This window comes from Carcharodon carcharias, chromosome 14 (assembly GCF_017639515.1).
Source record: "Carcharodon carcharias isolate sCarCar2 chromosome 14, sCarCar2.pri, whole genome shotgun sequence".
NCBI lineage: Eukaryota > Metazoa > Chordata > Chondrichthyes > Lamniformes > Lamnidae > Carcharodon > Carcharodon carcharias.
In genome coordinates, this window is record NC_054480.1 from 50,112,082 (window position 1) to 50,128,706 (window position 16,625).

At 43.0% G+C, this 16,625-nt stretch overlaps 1 long non-coding RNA gene across 1 annotated transcript; it reads right to left on the reverse strand.

The window, feature by feature from the left end:
- Positions 1-13,908: 13,908 nt before the first annotated feature.
- LOC121286795 lies at positions 13,909-15,963 on the reverse strand. The gene is made up of 2 exons (XR_005945059.1): positions 15,797-15,963; positions 13,909-14,098 (listed from the first exon to the last, which is right to left on the reverse strand). It is a non-coding gene; the product is annotated as an uncharacterized LOC121286795 (long non-coding RNA).
- Between the last annotated feature and the right edge of the window lie 662 nt (positions 15,964-16,625).

Consider the following 16,625-nt stretch of genomic DNA (forward strand, 5'->3'; position numbering starts at 1 on the left):
ATGTCTGCCCCGGCCCTCTGAGCATTTTAACTTAGTCCCAATCTCCTTCCTTTTCCCCATAGCCTTGCACATTGTTTCTATTTAAATAATCATCCAATGCCCTATCGAATGCCTCAGTCGAACTTGCCTCCACCACACCTCCAGGCAGTGTATTCCAAACCTTAACTACTCACTGTGTGAAAAAGTTTTTTTCACCTCACATTTGCTTCTTTTGCAAAACATTTTAAAACTCTGCCCTTTGGTTCTCGATCCATTTACGAGCAGGAACAGTTTCTTCCTATCTACTCTGACAAGACCCCTCATGATTTTGAAAACTTCTATCAAGTCTCCCCTAAACCTTCTCCTCTCCAAGGAAAACAGCGCCAACTTCTCCAATCTTTCCTCATAACTGAAGTGTCTCACCCCAGAACCAATCTCGTAAACCTCTTCTGCACTCTCTCCAGTAGGTTCACATCCTTCCTATAGTGTGGCGCCCAGAAATGTGCACAAGACTCCAGCTGAGATCTAACCAGTGTCTTATTTAAGTTCATCATAACCTCCCCGCTCTTATACTCTATGCCCCTATTAATGAAGCCTAGATTACTATATGCTTTAGAAATAGCTCTCTCTACCTATCTGCCGCCTTTAATGACTTATGTACATATACACCCAGGTCTCTCTGCTCCTACACAACCTTTAGTATAGTATCCTTTATTCTATGTTGTCTCTCCATGTTCTTTGTATCAAAGCGCATCACCTCACACTTCTCCACATTGAACTTCATCTGCCACTATTCTGCCCACTCCACCAATGTGTTAATGTCCTTTGAAGTTCTACTCTGTCCTCCTCACAGTTTACAATTCTCCCAAATTTTGTGTCATCCGCAAACTTTGAAATTGTCCCCTGCACACCAAGATCCAGATCATTTATATATGTATCAGGAAAAGCAAAGGTCTCAATACAGATCCCTGGAGAACTCCACTACAAACTTCTTGCAGCCTGAAAAATACCCATTAACCATTACTCTGTTTCCAATCCCTCAGCCAATTTTGTATCCATGTTGCTACTGACCCTTTTATTCCACGATCTATAGCTTTCCTCACAATTCTGTTGTGTGGCACTGTATCAAATGCCCTTTGGAAGTCCATATACACCACATCAATGACATTTCCCTCATCGACCATCTCTGTTACCTCTTCAAAAAACTCCAGCAAGTTAGCTAGACACAATTTTCATTTAACAAATTCATGCTGACTCTTCCAAATCAATCCACATTTTTCCATATGACTATTAGTTCTATCCCAAATAATTGTTTCTTGAAGTTTCCCACCACTGAAGTTAAACTGACTGGTCTGTAATTGCAGGGCAGATCTTTACAACCTTTTTTGAGCAAGGGCATAATGTTTGCAATTCTCCAGTCCTCCGATACCTCCCCCAAATCCAGGGAACATTGAAAGATTATTGGCAGTGCCTCTGTAATTTCCACTCTCACTTCTTTCAATATTCTTGGATGCATCTCATCCAGCCCCGGTGCCTTATCAACTTTAAGTACTGACAGCTTATCCAATACCTCCTCCTTAAGAATTCTAAACCCTTCTAGTGACTGTGTTTCCTCTTCTGTCACCATGGCATGGGCAGCATCTACCTTGTAGATAAAGACAGATGCAAAGTATTCATTTAACACCTCAGCCATGCCTCTTGCCTCTATGTGTAAATCTTCTTTTAGGTCCCTAATCAGCCCTATTCCTTTTAGCACCCTTTTTCCATTGATGTGCTTAAAGAAATCTTTAGGATTTCCTTTTATGTTAGCTGCCAGTCTTTTCTCATAATCCCTTTTTGCTTCAGGTATTTGCTTTTTCATATCCTTTCTGAATCCCCTGTATTCAGCTTGGTTCTCAAGTGTATTTGCCATAAGCATACTTTTTCTTCTTTAACTTAATTTCTGTCTCCTTTGTCATCCAGGGAGCTCTGGATTTGTTTGTTCTACCCTTCCCTTTTGAGGGAACTTACCTTGCTGTGCCCAAACCATCTCCTCTTTGAAGGTAGTCCACTGTTCAGCTACATTTTTTCCCACCAACCTTTGGTTCCAGTCTATCTGACTCAGCTCCATTCTTGCCCCATTGAAGTCCACACTGTGCCAGTTGATTATTCTTACTCTGAATTGACCAATATATTTTTCCACTGTCATCCTAAACCTTATGATACAATGGTCACTGTCCCCTAAATGTTCCCCCACTGTCACTTGATCTACTTGGCCCACCTCATTCCCAAGAGCCAGATCTAGCAGTGCCTCCTTTTTTGTTGGACTGGACACATACTGCTGTAGGAAATTCTCCTGAACACAATCTAGGAATGCTTTTCCTTCATTGCCCTTTACACTACCACTATCCCATTCTATATATGGGTAATTAAAGTCCCCCATTATAACTACTCTATGATGTTTACATCTCTCCATAATTTCCTCACAGATTTGTTCCTCTATATCTTTCCCACTAGCTGGTTGTCCATATTTTACAACAAGTAATGTAATCTAACCCTTCTTATTCCTTAGCTCTAGCCAAATCGATTATGTCCTTGAATCCTCTGACACATCCTCTTTCTCCAGTACTGCAATACTCTTCTTTACCAAAAATGCCACCTCTCCCCCCGTTTTCCCTTTCCTGTCTTTTCTGAACACTTTGGAACTAAGAGTATTTAGCATCCAGATCTGCCCTTCCTTAAGCTAGGTCGCCGTTATCGCCAAAACATCATAATCCCACAAGGCAATCTGTGCCTGTAACCCCCCAATTTTATTAACTACACTCCATGCGTTTACATATATGCACTATAACCCTGATTTAGACTTCATTGCTTGCTTCCTTACTCTGACTCTATCAATTAACTATTTAAGTGCTATCTGCCTCTCCCAACATTCCGTGCACCCTGGTATTACTTTCTAATATTCTCTCCTAGTTCCCAGACCCCTGCTGAGTTAGCTTAAATCCTCCCCAGCAGCACTAGCAAAATGACCCGCAAGGAACTCAGTCCCTGCTCTGTTCAGATGCAACCCATCCAGTTTGTACAGATGCCATCTCCGCTAGAGCCAGTCCCAGTGTCCCAGAAATCTAAAGCCCTCCCTCCTGCACCATCTTTCCAGCCACGCACACCTCTGTCTTATCTTCCTAATTCTGTACTCACTTGCATGTGGCACTGGGAGTAATCTGGAGATTACTATTTTAGAGGTCCTGCTTGCTAATTTTTTAACTAGTTCCCTAAATTCTGATCACAGTACTATATCCCCCTTCCCACCTATATTCTTAACACCAATGTGGACCATGGTCTCTGGCTGTTCGCCCTCCCTCACAAGAATGTCCTGCAACCGCACTGTGACATCCTTGAACTAGCACCAGGGAGGCAACAAACCATCCTGGAGTCTCGATGACAGCCAGGTCTAACAGTATTTGTGAAGAAAAAAACAGGGTTAATATTTCGAGTCTTGGTGACGAACCTAGCTAAAAGTGAATTTCCAAAAGCGCAAGTTACATATCTAGGCCATACCATTGGACATGGTAAGGTGGCTCCAAGAGGTGTAAAAGTCCAAGCTATCGTGGATTTCCCAGTGCCTACGACAAAACGAAAAGTTTTGAGATTTCCGGGCATGAGTAGGTTTTATTGGAAATTTGTACCAAATTTTAGCCAAGTGGTTGCTTGAAGAACAACAAGTTTCAAGGACAGTGGAGTGTCAGAAGGCATTTGATAGTTTGAAAACTATTAACTATGACACCAGTTTTGACAGTACCAATTATGCCAAGCAATTTAACTTGGTTATTGGCGCAAGCGATATAGGCATTGAGGCCGTACTGTTACAAGAAGATTACACTGGAATTGAGAAACCGATAGGTTATTTTTCATGGAAGTTGAATGCACAACAGAGAAGATATTCACAGAATCACAGAATCATATTTTACAGAAAAGGCCCTTTGGCCCATCGAGTCTGCAACTACATGTGAAAAACACCTGACCTACCTACTTAATCCCATTTACCAGCACTTGGCCCATAGCCTTGAATGTTATAGAACCATGGAACCATAGAAAAGTAACAGCACAGAAGGAGGCCATTCAGCCCATCTTGTCTATGCCAGCCCGAGGACACTCAGGCGCCCTTTCTAATCCCACCTTCCTGCACCTGGCCCATAGCCCTGCAGCTTACAGCAGGTGCAGATCCAGGTACTTTTTAAAAGAGTTTAAAGTTTCTGCCTCTAACACCAACTCGGGCAGCGAATTCCAGACACCCACTACCCTTTGCGTAAAAAAGTTTTTCTCATGTCCCCACTACACCTTCTGCACTTATCTTGAACCGATGTCCCCTGGTTCTAGAATTCTCCATCAAGGGCAACAATTTTATCCTGTTCACTCTATCTATTCTCCTCATAATTTTGTACACCTCAATCAAGTCACCTCTCAGCTTTCTTTGTTCTAAGGAGAATAACCCCAACCTATCCAATCTCTCCTTGTAGCTACACTTTTCTAACCCTGGCAACATTCTTGTAAACCTCCTCTGCACTCTCTCCAGAGCTATTACGTCGTTCCTGTAATGTGATGACCAGAACTGCACACAATACTCCACTTGTGGCCTTATGACATGCCAAGTGCTCATCCAGGTACTTTTTAAAGGATGTGAAGTATACCACCTCCACCACCCTCCCAAGCTGCGCATTCCAGACCGTCACCACCCTCTGGATAAAAAAGTTTTTCCTCACATCACCCCTAAACCTCCTGCCCCTCACTTTGAACTTGTGTCCCCTTGTGACTGACCATTTAACTAAGGGGAACAGCTGCTCCCTATCCACCCTGTCCATGCCCTTTATAATCTTGTACACCTTGATCAGGTTGCCCCTCAGTCTTCTCTGCTCCAACTAAAACAACCTATCCAACCTCTCTTCATAACTTAAATGTTTCTTCCCAGGCAACATCTTGGTGAATCTCCTCTGCACCCCCTCCAGTGCAATCACATCCTTCCTACAATGTGGCGACCAGAACAGCACACAGTACTCCAGCTGTGGCCTCACCAAGGTTCTATACAATTCCAACATAACCTCCCTACTTTTGTAATCTATGCCTCGATTGATAAAGGCAAGTGTTGCAAATGCCTTTTTCACCACCCCACTAACATGCCCCTCCGCCTTCAGAGATCTATTGTCAAACACGCCAAGGTCCCTTTGTTCCTCAGAACTTCCTAGTGTCATGCAGTTCATTGAATACTTCCTTGTCAAATTACTCCTTCCAAAGTATATCACCTCACACTTTTCAGGGTTAAATTCCATCGGCCACTTATCTGCCCATTTGACCATCCCATCTATACCTTCCTGTAGCCCAAGACACTCAACCTCACTGTTAACCACCCGGCTAATCCTTGTGTCATCTGCAAACTTACTAATCCTACCCTCCACATAGTCATCTATGTCATTTATATAAATGATGAATAATAGGGGACCCAGCACAGATCCCTGTGGTATGCCACTGGACACGGGCTTCCAGTCACTAAAGCAGACTTCTGTCATCACCCTCTGTCTCCTACAACTAAGCCAATTTTGAATCCACTTTATCAAATTACCCTGTATCCCATGTGCATTTGCCTTCCTTATAAGTCTCCCATGTGGGACCTTGTCAAAGGCTTTGCTGAAATCCATATAAATTACATCAACTACACTACCCTCATCTACACACCTGATCACATCCTCAAAAAACTCAAACAAATTTGTTAGGCATGACCTCCCTTTGACAAAACCATGCTGACTATCCCTGATCAAACCTTGCCTCTCCAAGTGGAGATAGAATCTCTCCTTCAGAATTTCTCCAATAGGTTCCCTACTATGCCATGAGACTTACTGATCTGTAGTTCCCTGGCTTATCTCTACAACCCTTCTTAAATAGCAGAACCACATTAATTGTTCTCCAGTCCTCTGGCGCCTCTCCTGTGGCCAGAGAGGAATTAAAAATTTGGGTTAGAGCCACTGCGAACTCCTCCCTTACCTCCCTCAGCAGCCTGGGACCCAAATCATCTGGACCTGGAGATCTGTCCACTTTTAAGCCTGCCAACACCTCCAATACCTTGTCACTCCCTATATCGATTTGACCAAGAACCTCGCAGTCCCTCTCCCCAAGTTCCATACCTTCCTCCTCATTCTCTTGGGTGAAGACAGATGTGAAGTATTCGTTCAACACTCTACCGATGTCCTCTGGCTCCACCCATAGATTGTCCCCTTGGACCCTAATGGGCCCTACTCTTTCCCTGGTTATCCTCTTCCCATTGATATACTTATAGAATATCTTGTGACTTTCCCTACTTTTACCAGCCAGGACTTTCTCATATCCCCTCTTGACTTTCCTAATTGCTTTCTTGAGCTCCACCCGGCACTTTCTGTACTCCACTAATGCCTTCACTGATTTGCTCCACTTGTACCAGCCAAAAGCCTCTCTTTTCCTTCTCATTGTATCCTGAATATCTCTGGTCATCATGGTTCTCTGGGCTTGTTACTCCTTCCTATCACCCTAGAATGAACATGTTGAGCCTGTACCCTCCCCATTTCCTTATTGAACACTCCCCACTGCTCCTCTAGATTTCTTCACAAGTAGCTGTTCCCAGTCTACCTTGGCCAGATCCTGCCTTATTTTACTAAAATCCACTCTCCCCAATCCAAAACATTTTTTTTGCAAATTATCTATTTCTTTGTCCATAACAAGCTTGAATTGTACCATGTTGTGGTCACTATCACTAAAATGCTCCCCACCACCACCTCAGCCACCTGCCCGGCTTCATTCCCCTGAATTAGGTCCAGCACTGCGCTGTCCCTTGTTGGACCCTCTACATATGGAGCTAAAACGTTCTCCTGTACACATTTCAAAAAAATCCGCTCCATCCAAGCCCTTAACACTATGCCTATCCCAATTAATGTTGGGAAAGTTGAAATCACCTAATATAATTACCCTATTGTTATTGTTTTTACACACCTCCGTAAGTCATGCACATATTTTCTCCTCAATTTCCCTTATCTGGGGGTCTATAATAAACACCTAACAATGTGGCTGCCATTTTTTTATTCCTAAACTCTACCTACAAAGCTTCATTCAATATCCCCTCCAAGATATCATCTCTCCTTACTGCAGTAACTGACTCCTTAACTAATAATCCAATGCCTCCTCCTCTTTTACCTCCTGCCCTGTCTCGCCTGCAGATCCTATATCCTGGAATGCCAATCCTGCCCTCCCTCAACTACATTGTGATGGCTACTATATCACAATTCCACATGTCAATCCTCATCTGTTTTACCTGTAATACTCCTGGCATTAAATTGGAGACTATCCAGCCTTGCAATACCCCCCTGAAACTTAATGCAACTGTATTCCCTCTGACTTGATTGTTTTACTGTATTACAATGTGTACCCTCCCCCTGCCGAGTTAGTTTAAACTCCTCTCAACAGCATTAGCAAACCCGCCCACAAGGATGTCCAGCTTGTACAGGTCCCACCTTCCCCAGAAATGGTCCCAGTGGGCCAGGAATCTAAAACCCTCCCTCCTGCACCAACTCTCAAGGCATGTATTCATCTACGCTATTCTGCTATTTCTGTGTTTGCTAGCACATGGCGCTGGGAGTAATCCAGAGATTATAACCCAAGAGGTCCTGCTGTTTAGTTTACTGCCTAACTCCCTGAATTCTTGATGCAAGACCTCATCCCTCTTTCTAACTATGTCATTGGTACCAACATGTACCATGACCTCTGCCTTATCACCCTTCCCCATCAGGATGCCCTGCAGCGGTTCAGTGGCATCCCGGATCCTGGCACCAGGGAGGCAACACACCATCCTGGAGTCACGTTGACAGTCACAGTAGCACCTATCTGTTCCCCTGACTATAGAATCCCCTATTACTATTGCTCTTCCTCTCTTCCTCCCCTCCTGTACAGATAAGCTGCTTGTGGTGCCAGAAGCTTGGCTCTGTCTGCACTCCCTGGAGGAACCAGCACCCTCATCAGCCTCCAAAATGGAACACTGATATGCGAGTGGGACCCCAGGGGACTCCTGAATTACCTGCCTGTTTCTCTTAGACTGCCTAGTGGTCACCCATTCCCTTCCTTCCTCAATTCCCTTCAGCTGCGGGGTGACCATCACTCGAAACGTGATATCCACAAAGCTCTCAGACTCACAAATGCTCTACAGTGTTCCCAGCCACCGTTCCAGCTCTAAAACCCCAGCTTCCAGGAGCTGCAGCCCGACAGACTTCCTGCACACATGCTGGTCCCAGGCATTGGAAATGTTCCCGACTTCCCACATGGAGCACGAGGAGCACACCACAGCTTTGAGCTCTCCTGCCCTGACTTATTCCTTTAATTAAACCTTTTAAATCAATTACTCTAGGGACCTTCTTTCCTGATCCTCATTATGACAGGATATACAAACCAAAAACCACAAAAAGACCTTAAACTATAAGCGATAAATGTAGTAAATACTTACCCGACCTTGCCCACTACTCACCGGTCATTTCTGTCCCTTGTAGCCTCTACTGCTGCTCTGAAGATTTAAGAAGGTGGATAGCAAAGAAAAAATGCAAAGAGCATCTCTTCCCCTCTGCACTGAATTTCCATTGTGCACCAAACTGCCAACACCCACACTCACTCCTGTTGTGTCTCACTCAAGATGAGGTCTCTCCTCTGCTCATGTGCAAGCACAGTGATCTTCAACTTCAACGATTGAAAAGGAGATGTTGGGTTTGGTGTTAGCATTGCAACATTTTGAAATCTATGTGGCAAACAATTCTTCAGAAACAATTGTTTATACAGGCCACAACTGTTTAAAGGTTCTGGACAAATTTTAAGACAGAAATGCAAGGTTATTCAGATGAAGTTTATTACTGCAACCATTTAATCTATAGACAATGGACTGTGGCGGTTCAAGAAGGTAGCTCACCACCACCTTCTCAGAGGCAAGCAGGGATGGGCAATAACTGCTGGCCCAGCCAGCGAAGCCCACATCCCATGAATGAATTTTTAAAAATACATGTCGCTGGACGAGAGAATCTGATTGCAGATGGTTTATCATGAGTTTGAAGCCTAAAGGAAAATTTGGACATTTTAAAACCTGGGCACTGAACTGGAATAATTTCTTCTGATACAAAGGATTTGTATATATGTTGTTATGTTAATGCATGCATCTGGTAATATAATAGTATAATAAGTATAGGAGATGGTGTAAGATGGGCTATTAAAAATGAAGCCATCTTTTAGAATTATGATAGTTCATTTTTTGATAAGGAGGGGTATGTCAAGAAGACATAATAATATTATTGGAAATTATTTTAAAATAGAGTTCTAATAGGGTCTGTGACTATGTGTGTGTCTTAACTGAATTAAAGCCAGCTAGTCTGGGTGCTTTGATGTACAGTAGTTTTGAGATGTTACTTAGGTAAACGTAAGGAGGATAGAAGGTAAAGTGTAAATTTGCATTTGTTAAAATAAATCATTCAAGACTGCGGGAGAAATCTTACACCTAGCTAGAAAATGCCAAGGAATGTGTTTTTTTTTCAGCTTAGCTTACTAATAAAATTGGTGGGATGGAAGGATGTTAATGTTAGAAGAGGTAAAGTTAAAAGCCTAGTGATGCAATGGAACACTTACATGCAAAGAGAAAGATATGTATAAAAGAGAAAGGCACTTGTGTGTGAGGTAAAGGCATTCTAATATCCAACAAGTGTGAAAATCCTCCAGCCTGTAAGCCTCAAGCTGCTGTCTGTAAGGACCCAGAGCTGAAAGAAACTTATTTTGAATGCAACTGTCCAGGGTGTGCTTTGCCTGGTGTCCCTTTAAATCTATGAGATTTATTGCTACCTTAACGGGGGTGTAACTGAGAACCAGATTAAGTAGGGGATTTTTGTAGTTATTATAGTAGTAATTTTGTAGATATATATATGTGTTTACAATCTTTCTTATATTGATAAATGTTTAATTCAGTTTTACAAAAAATCTCTTGAGACTCGGTGGTCTTATCACTACTGAATTCAAAGCCTGCATCTCGAAACATACAAATCGCAAAAATGGGTCATGACAGTTGTTTCAAGTTTCCCTCTGGGATTTGAACAACTCAGCCTTTACCATCGGCTGTGTCTTAATACTCCTGAACTCTTGCTCTTTTATCCCCTGAACTTTCGCTGTTTTATTTCCCGGACTCTTGCTGTTTTATTCTCTGAATTCTTGCTGTTTTATCTCCTGCCCTCTGGCTGTTTTATCTCCTGAACTCACGCTGTTTTATCCGAGCAGAAAATTATTTTAGTTGGCCTACTTAATAAACCTTACCAAAATGTACAGTTCCTACTTTATTCTAAACCTTACAATAAGAATAAACCTTAAACATTTACTAGATACTCACCAGATACTCACCAAACAGCTAGCTTTCTCTACAATCAAATTGCTTCCTTCTTGTGATATCACAATTTGTATTTTGCCACTCTCCTTTCACACTCAGTGCGGGCTGGTTAAAATAGCTGACAGATTCGCTCTCTGACTGCTCGTCCCCAAGGTGAACGATTTAGGCTGCGCTCCCGGGCTGTATTTATTCTCTCCCCACTAGGTGTATCTCTCGCAGGTCCACCTCTCCGACTGCTCTTCCTGAAGGTGAAACCTCTCCGTTTTGTTGTGTGCAAGCTTGTCCTGCATGAATATAGATGGAGAGAGTGTAAGCAGGATGCCTGCCAGGCTAATTGAGATGGATGCCTGGCATGCGAGTGGTGAGTGGTGCCATGGATGGAATGAGGACACGATCTGCAGGGCAGATGAAGGTGAGTTTGAGAGAATGAATGATGATGTCCCTTGAACTGGCAGTAAGTGGGATCCCTGTGGATATGTGATGGGCTTGTGTGTGTGAGTTGAGAGTGATGAGAAGAATGATTACCCTGGTGGAACAGAGGAGATCATTCATCCTCTTTTGGTACTAGGTGGCTGTCCTCTTTTGCAGGGTATTGGCACTGACCACTGCTGCTACCACCTCCCATGCTGGATTGGTGACCTTGCATGCTGGCCTTCACCCAGAGCAGGGGTAGAGAACTTCACGGCAGGCCTCCACTGTGTCCAGTAGGTGCCTGAAGGAGGCATTGCAAAATTTGGGGTCATCATGTTGCCTGCCTTTGGCAGCCATGACTTTGCAGCAGCTTCTGATCCCATAAAGAGAGCTAGCTCTGTGCAGGGTCACCCTTTAAATATGGCGCCTGGATTACTAACAGTGAGGTGATGGTGGAGTAGGCGAATCAGAAACTGCCACGCCAGCAATCTGGGAATGCATTATTAATGAGGCAGGATGCACCGGGAATGGGGTGATACTGTGCAAAAACCCACCATTGCGGCCTGTGGGTAAATTGTCCTTCTTCCCACTCTCTACTACACTTCGTGCAAATCTGGGATGATTCCAACCAATACTACAGTTGAGGCCACAATTGTCTTTTATAAAGTTCCATCATGACTTTCTTACTTTTGTACTCTACCCCTATTGATAAAGCCCAGGATCCCGTGTGCCTTTTTAACCACTTTCTTAACCAGCCCTACCTCCTTCAATGTTTTGTGTGCATATACTGCTAGATCTCTCTGTTCCTGCATCCCCTTTAGAATTTACCCTTTCATTTCTACTGCATCTTCTTATTCTTCTTGCCAAAATGTATCACTTCACATTTCTCTGCGTTCAATTTCATCTGCTTATTTCATCAGCCTGTCTACGTATTCTTTAAATCTATCGTTATCCTCCTTCCAAACTTTGTGTCATCTGCCAATTTTGAAATTGTGCCCTGTACACCCAAGCCTACGTCATTAATATATATTAAGGAAAGCACTTGTCCTAATACTGACTTCCTGGAGAACAACACTATATGCGTTCCTTCAGCCCAGAAAACAACCATTCACACAACTCATTTCCTGTCACTCAGCCAGCTTCATATTCATGACACCACTGTTACCTTTTGAACAATGAACTTTAACTTTGCTGACAATTCTATGATGTGGTAGTTTATCAAATGCTTTTTGGGTGTCCAGAAAGCTACATCAACACATTATCCTTATCAAAACTCTCTTGTTACTCATCAAAATACTCAGTCAAGTTAGTTAAACACAATGGCCTAAAATTTTCCCTTGTCGGGCACGGGAGCAGAAGGCAAACGGGCCCCCAACTGCAATTTGAAGCTGGCTGGCCAATTAACGGTCAGCCAGTGTGAAACACATCTTCTGAATGATGGAGAAGGGCCAGGCAGGGGCAGGGGCAGGGGCAGGGTCCTGTCGGGCGCTGGGTCCAATGGTGACCCGGTGACGCTTTAAAACCAGCAAAGGCAGCTCCCTGAAGGCTGCCAGGAGAGAATCTTTAGAGTCGGTCTGGAGATTGGAACAATGGCCTCACCAGTGATGCATCCGTTCTCATTGGGCCAGGAGCACACAGTTCAAGAAAATTCTCCTGAATGCCTTTCAGAAACACTTCCCCTTTCTGCCTATATTACGATAATTAAAGCCTCCCATTATCACTTCTCTTTAGTTTTTGCACCTCTCTGCCAGTTGCCTGTAAATTTGCTCCTCAATATCTTTCCCACTGTTGGGGGAGAATTTTTAGCTGGGCGTGTGGGTGCGCGCTGGACCCGACAGAGCGTAAAATGGTGGGTGATGACTTTGGGCGAGCGTCCTGATGTCATCGTGCATTCGCATGATATTTTGGTCAGCAGGCATGGGCCAGAGTCGGCAGCGTACCTGCTGTCAATTAAAAGGCCTATTAAGAATATTGAAAAGGTAATTGAGAGAAATTTTTCGCTGTCCGTCCAATCTTACGGTTGGCGGGCAGGCAAAAAGACCAAGCAGCCTTTGCATTTTTAGGAAACCTCATCCACGCCTGGGATGAAGTTTCCAACAACAAATAAAAATAAAATAAACATCATAAAATTTAATTAATAACATGTTCCTGCTCATGTGACAGAGTCATATGAGAGGACATGTTTTGTAACATTTTTAAAAACTTTATTGTTTATTTTGAAAAATGTTCATCTCCCTGAGGCAGCTCTGTGCTTCAGGGAGTTTTTCCAACGTGCACCCGTGCACATGCGCGAGGTTTGCGCTCGCCTCCTTCTCCCACCCACCCCCTACCCCCCCCCCTACACAGGCAGCACTGCTGCTCGCGTTTCATGCTGGGCAGGTCTTAATTAGCCCGCCCACATAAAATCACGGTCCAGTCCCGATCACGGGCAGCAGTCAGCTTCCTCACCGCCTCTACCCATCCCCGCTAAGCCCGCCCAACGAGGGAAAAATCCTCCCCTTGTTTACTAAGCTTTAATTGCCACTGGTATCTCGATATTAGCGAGATTACATTTTCTCAAGCCGATGGGAGAGACTTGTTCTAAGAACCAATTACAAAACATAAAATTCAAGCTTTGCAGAGAACCCTTGGAATGTCTCAAAAATGTGCTTCCTTACATAGTATCGCCCACCCAGTGCTGCCAGGCTGATACAGAACTCAGAACCACGCCGACATACCCAAAATTAGACTAGAGACTCAAGCCTCACTTTCAACCCCAGCTTCACTTCAAGTAGATTCCCCCATCACAGTGATGCCAGATGAAAATATCTCCCCAAATGCCAGACTTCAGAAGCCACTGCAGTACTGTCAAACTCCAGGGCCCTTATCCCAGTTTCCAACCAATTGCCAGGACCAATTTTCAATGTTACCAAGGTCCAGGATCGTCCCCCAATTCTACCAAAGTGGGACTTCACTCTCTATGGGCAATGTGACAAGAGCCTGACTAGTATTTTATATATTTTTTTACATATTTCTTATGAATATAATATTGTTTTCTTGAAATCATGGCTGCATGAAGCTGGGAGGCAGCTGAGAGAAAAACTGAATTGAACTGGCCAAAAAACATTACAAGGTAAACAAAGTTTAATAGGCAAATTTATTAGCAATGTTCTGTGCCAACGCACTCAATTTCACATGGAAAATTCCAGCTATTCATCATCACTCCCTCACAGATTAACTCCAAGTGAACTCAACAAAAGTACACTAATGATTACACAGCATTTTTGATCTTTTCCACAGTTTACTTATGTCTAATGCACAACATCGTACCATCTGGAACACAAAAAAGGGAAGTAGATTAAAGTTGAACATGGGAATGAATTTACAGCAATAAATTTGTGAGATTAAACATGCTTTTCTGAATGCACAACAAAAATAAAAAATGTCACTGAATCCAGACCACCTTAAAATGATTACTAACTGCGTAGGAACGTTTTATCATACTGATTTCATTTTTGCAGGAAATTAATAGTTGCCCTGGTGAGTGAAATGGCAGCACCTCAGAGATAATTGGAATGTCATGAAAAGGGTACTGGGTAAGGGTGGTGATGTCTTAGGGAGGGTAATGAAGGTAGATTGGGAAAAGTAAATTGCCTTAATGGGGAGTCAGTGGCCCTGGGGAAAATAGCAAATATTTTAGTGAAGGGAACAGCCGCAGCCTCGCAAAGTTTTGTGACAATGGAGGGTTAGACTTACTCCGAAAATTCCCTGAGGATGATACCATCAGAATTGTGATGAGAGTCCCGATCCTACTTAAATAATGGCGCAATTGTCTCCGATTTTTCATGGCCTGGCCAACCTTAAGGTTGGTGAACGGGCACATCGGCCAGGCGGCCTTTACATTTTCATCAAACCTCATCCAAGGGTGGGATGAAATTTCCGTTATGAAATAAAATAAAAATAACAATCTGTGGACAGTATTTTTATCAACTATATTTCCAGGTGCCTGATTGTGGCACATGGACATGTTTTTGCACCTTTTTAAAACTTGATTTCGTGATTTTTTGATCTGGTGCTCCCTGTGACAGCTGCCTGCCTTCAGGAAGCTCTCTCACAGTGCTCACCTGTGCCTTCAGAAACATCATTGCCTGCCCTCTTCTCGCCTCCACCCTGGCAGCCCTGAGCTTTTCAGTGTGCGTTAATTGGCCAGCCAGTGTGAAATTGCGACGGGGGCCCATTTCCCGACCGTTCCCGGCACACCAATTGCACCCGCCCGCCAAAAGTAAAGTTCAGGCCAATATCTTCTTCATTAAAAATTCTCTACTGATTATCAAATGATGGGGCATAGACTATGAATTTAACATAGTGCTATATAGACACTGGGACAGCCCCCAAAGAGAGTCCCCTTTATTTCATTTACTGAAGAGAAAGGAAAGGAAACAGCATTATTAATATTCCAGAGCTGCTTAAGTGGACAGAAACCCAAAGCTGTAAATCTACTAAGGGTCACTGACGATAAGTGGCCTTCAGGACATGTTATGAGTGGTACTGCACTACAGGCTACTGGCATCAGCATCGATTGTTTTTCTAACTTAAGGTAACTTTGCATTTTGTTTTCACAAAGATAAACAAAAATATAGAATTACTTACAAGTTTTTTTAAGAGATAACTGGCCCATCAAATCAACGTCAAGGGAATTGTGATACACCAAGGGCCAATAGTTACTTTAAGTTTGTAGCTTGCAATCCCTTTCACCACTTTCAACGCATCCACTAATCTACATTTTAGCTAAATACAATTTCTGCACTGTATTATGTAATTTCCCTTATTTTAGGTTGTAACAATCATAGAAGTTACGCTGAGCAGCAATGAACTTAAGGAACTCAATTCAATAAATCATGGATTACTGGAATTACATCAGGAACATTTGGTTTTGTACTAATCTTTTAAAAATGGAAAATGTCAATCTCTAACTCTCCCCACCCAGGGCTTCACGTGTTGACAGTGCAAATTTCAAACTCAGCTGAGTACCTGATTTGTGGCTCTATCCATTGCCTTTAATGGCATTTGACATTCGTTTGCCCTCATCCCAGGAATCCAGTACAGAAAATCTAATACTTGGCTGTGTCTGAACAGATCTGCCTCCATTGTCAATGCTTTACAGAGGTAGCAGCAACCGAAAAACACTCCTTCTCAAGCATGACTGCTAAACAATCTCAACTACAGGTCTCAGCTCGTCCAATAGCTGCGGTGTGTCCTTTAAATTTCTTTGCCATTAAATTTTTTGAGGCTTCCTCTAGCAACATTTAAATCAGTCAGACTTCTGTACATTGATGCATCAACTTAGAGAGATAGAATCACTGCATGAAAATACAGGAATCACATTCTTTCTGAAAAGGAGTCATGGTTTAGAGAACTTGTATCAAGTGGTAGGGTTCCCAATAGTGCAGGGAATTGTAAATGGTGCCTTCATGTTCCTTATATCAATCCTATGTTTGGCATAAATCAAAAAAAACTTCCATTCTAGTAAAATCTAGCTGGAGTCAGTATATAAAGATCTCATCATACAAATTAATGCTTGATATCTTGGGAGCACCCATGATGCAGTTGACATCTTTCTTGGCTTTTTCCTGGCCTTTGTTTCTGCCAGAACATTTACGGGGGGTAAAAACCAGGTTAATTATTGAAAAATAAATGGTCCAGCTGCTTATAATTCAAAAGTAAGTATGGTTCCAACAAAGAAATTCACACAAATCAAGTTGAATTTTATTTTGCTGCAAATGACAGTGTATGTGGCAATCAGGTTTGCCACAGCTTCCCCTTGATAGCATCATAAGTTGTTTGTCATCTCAAACTTAAT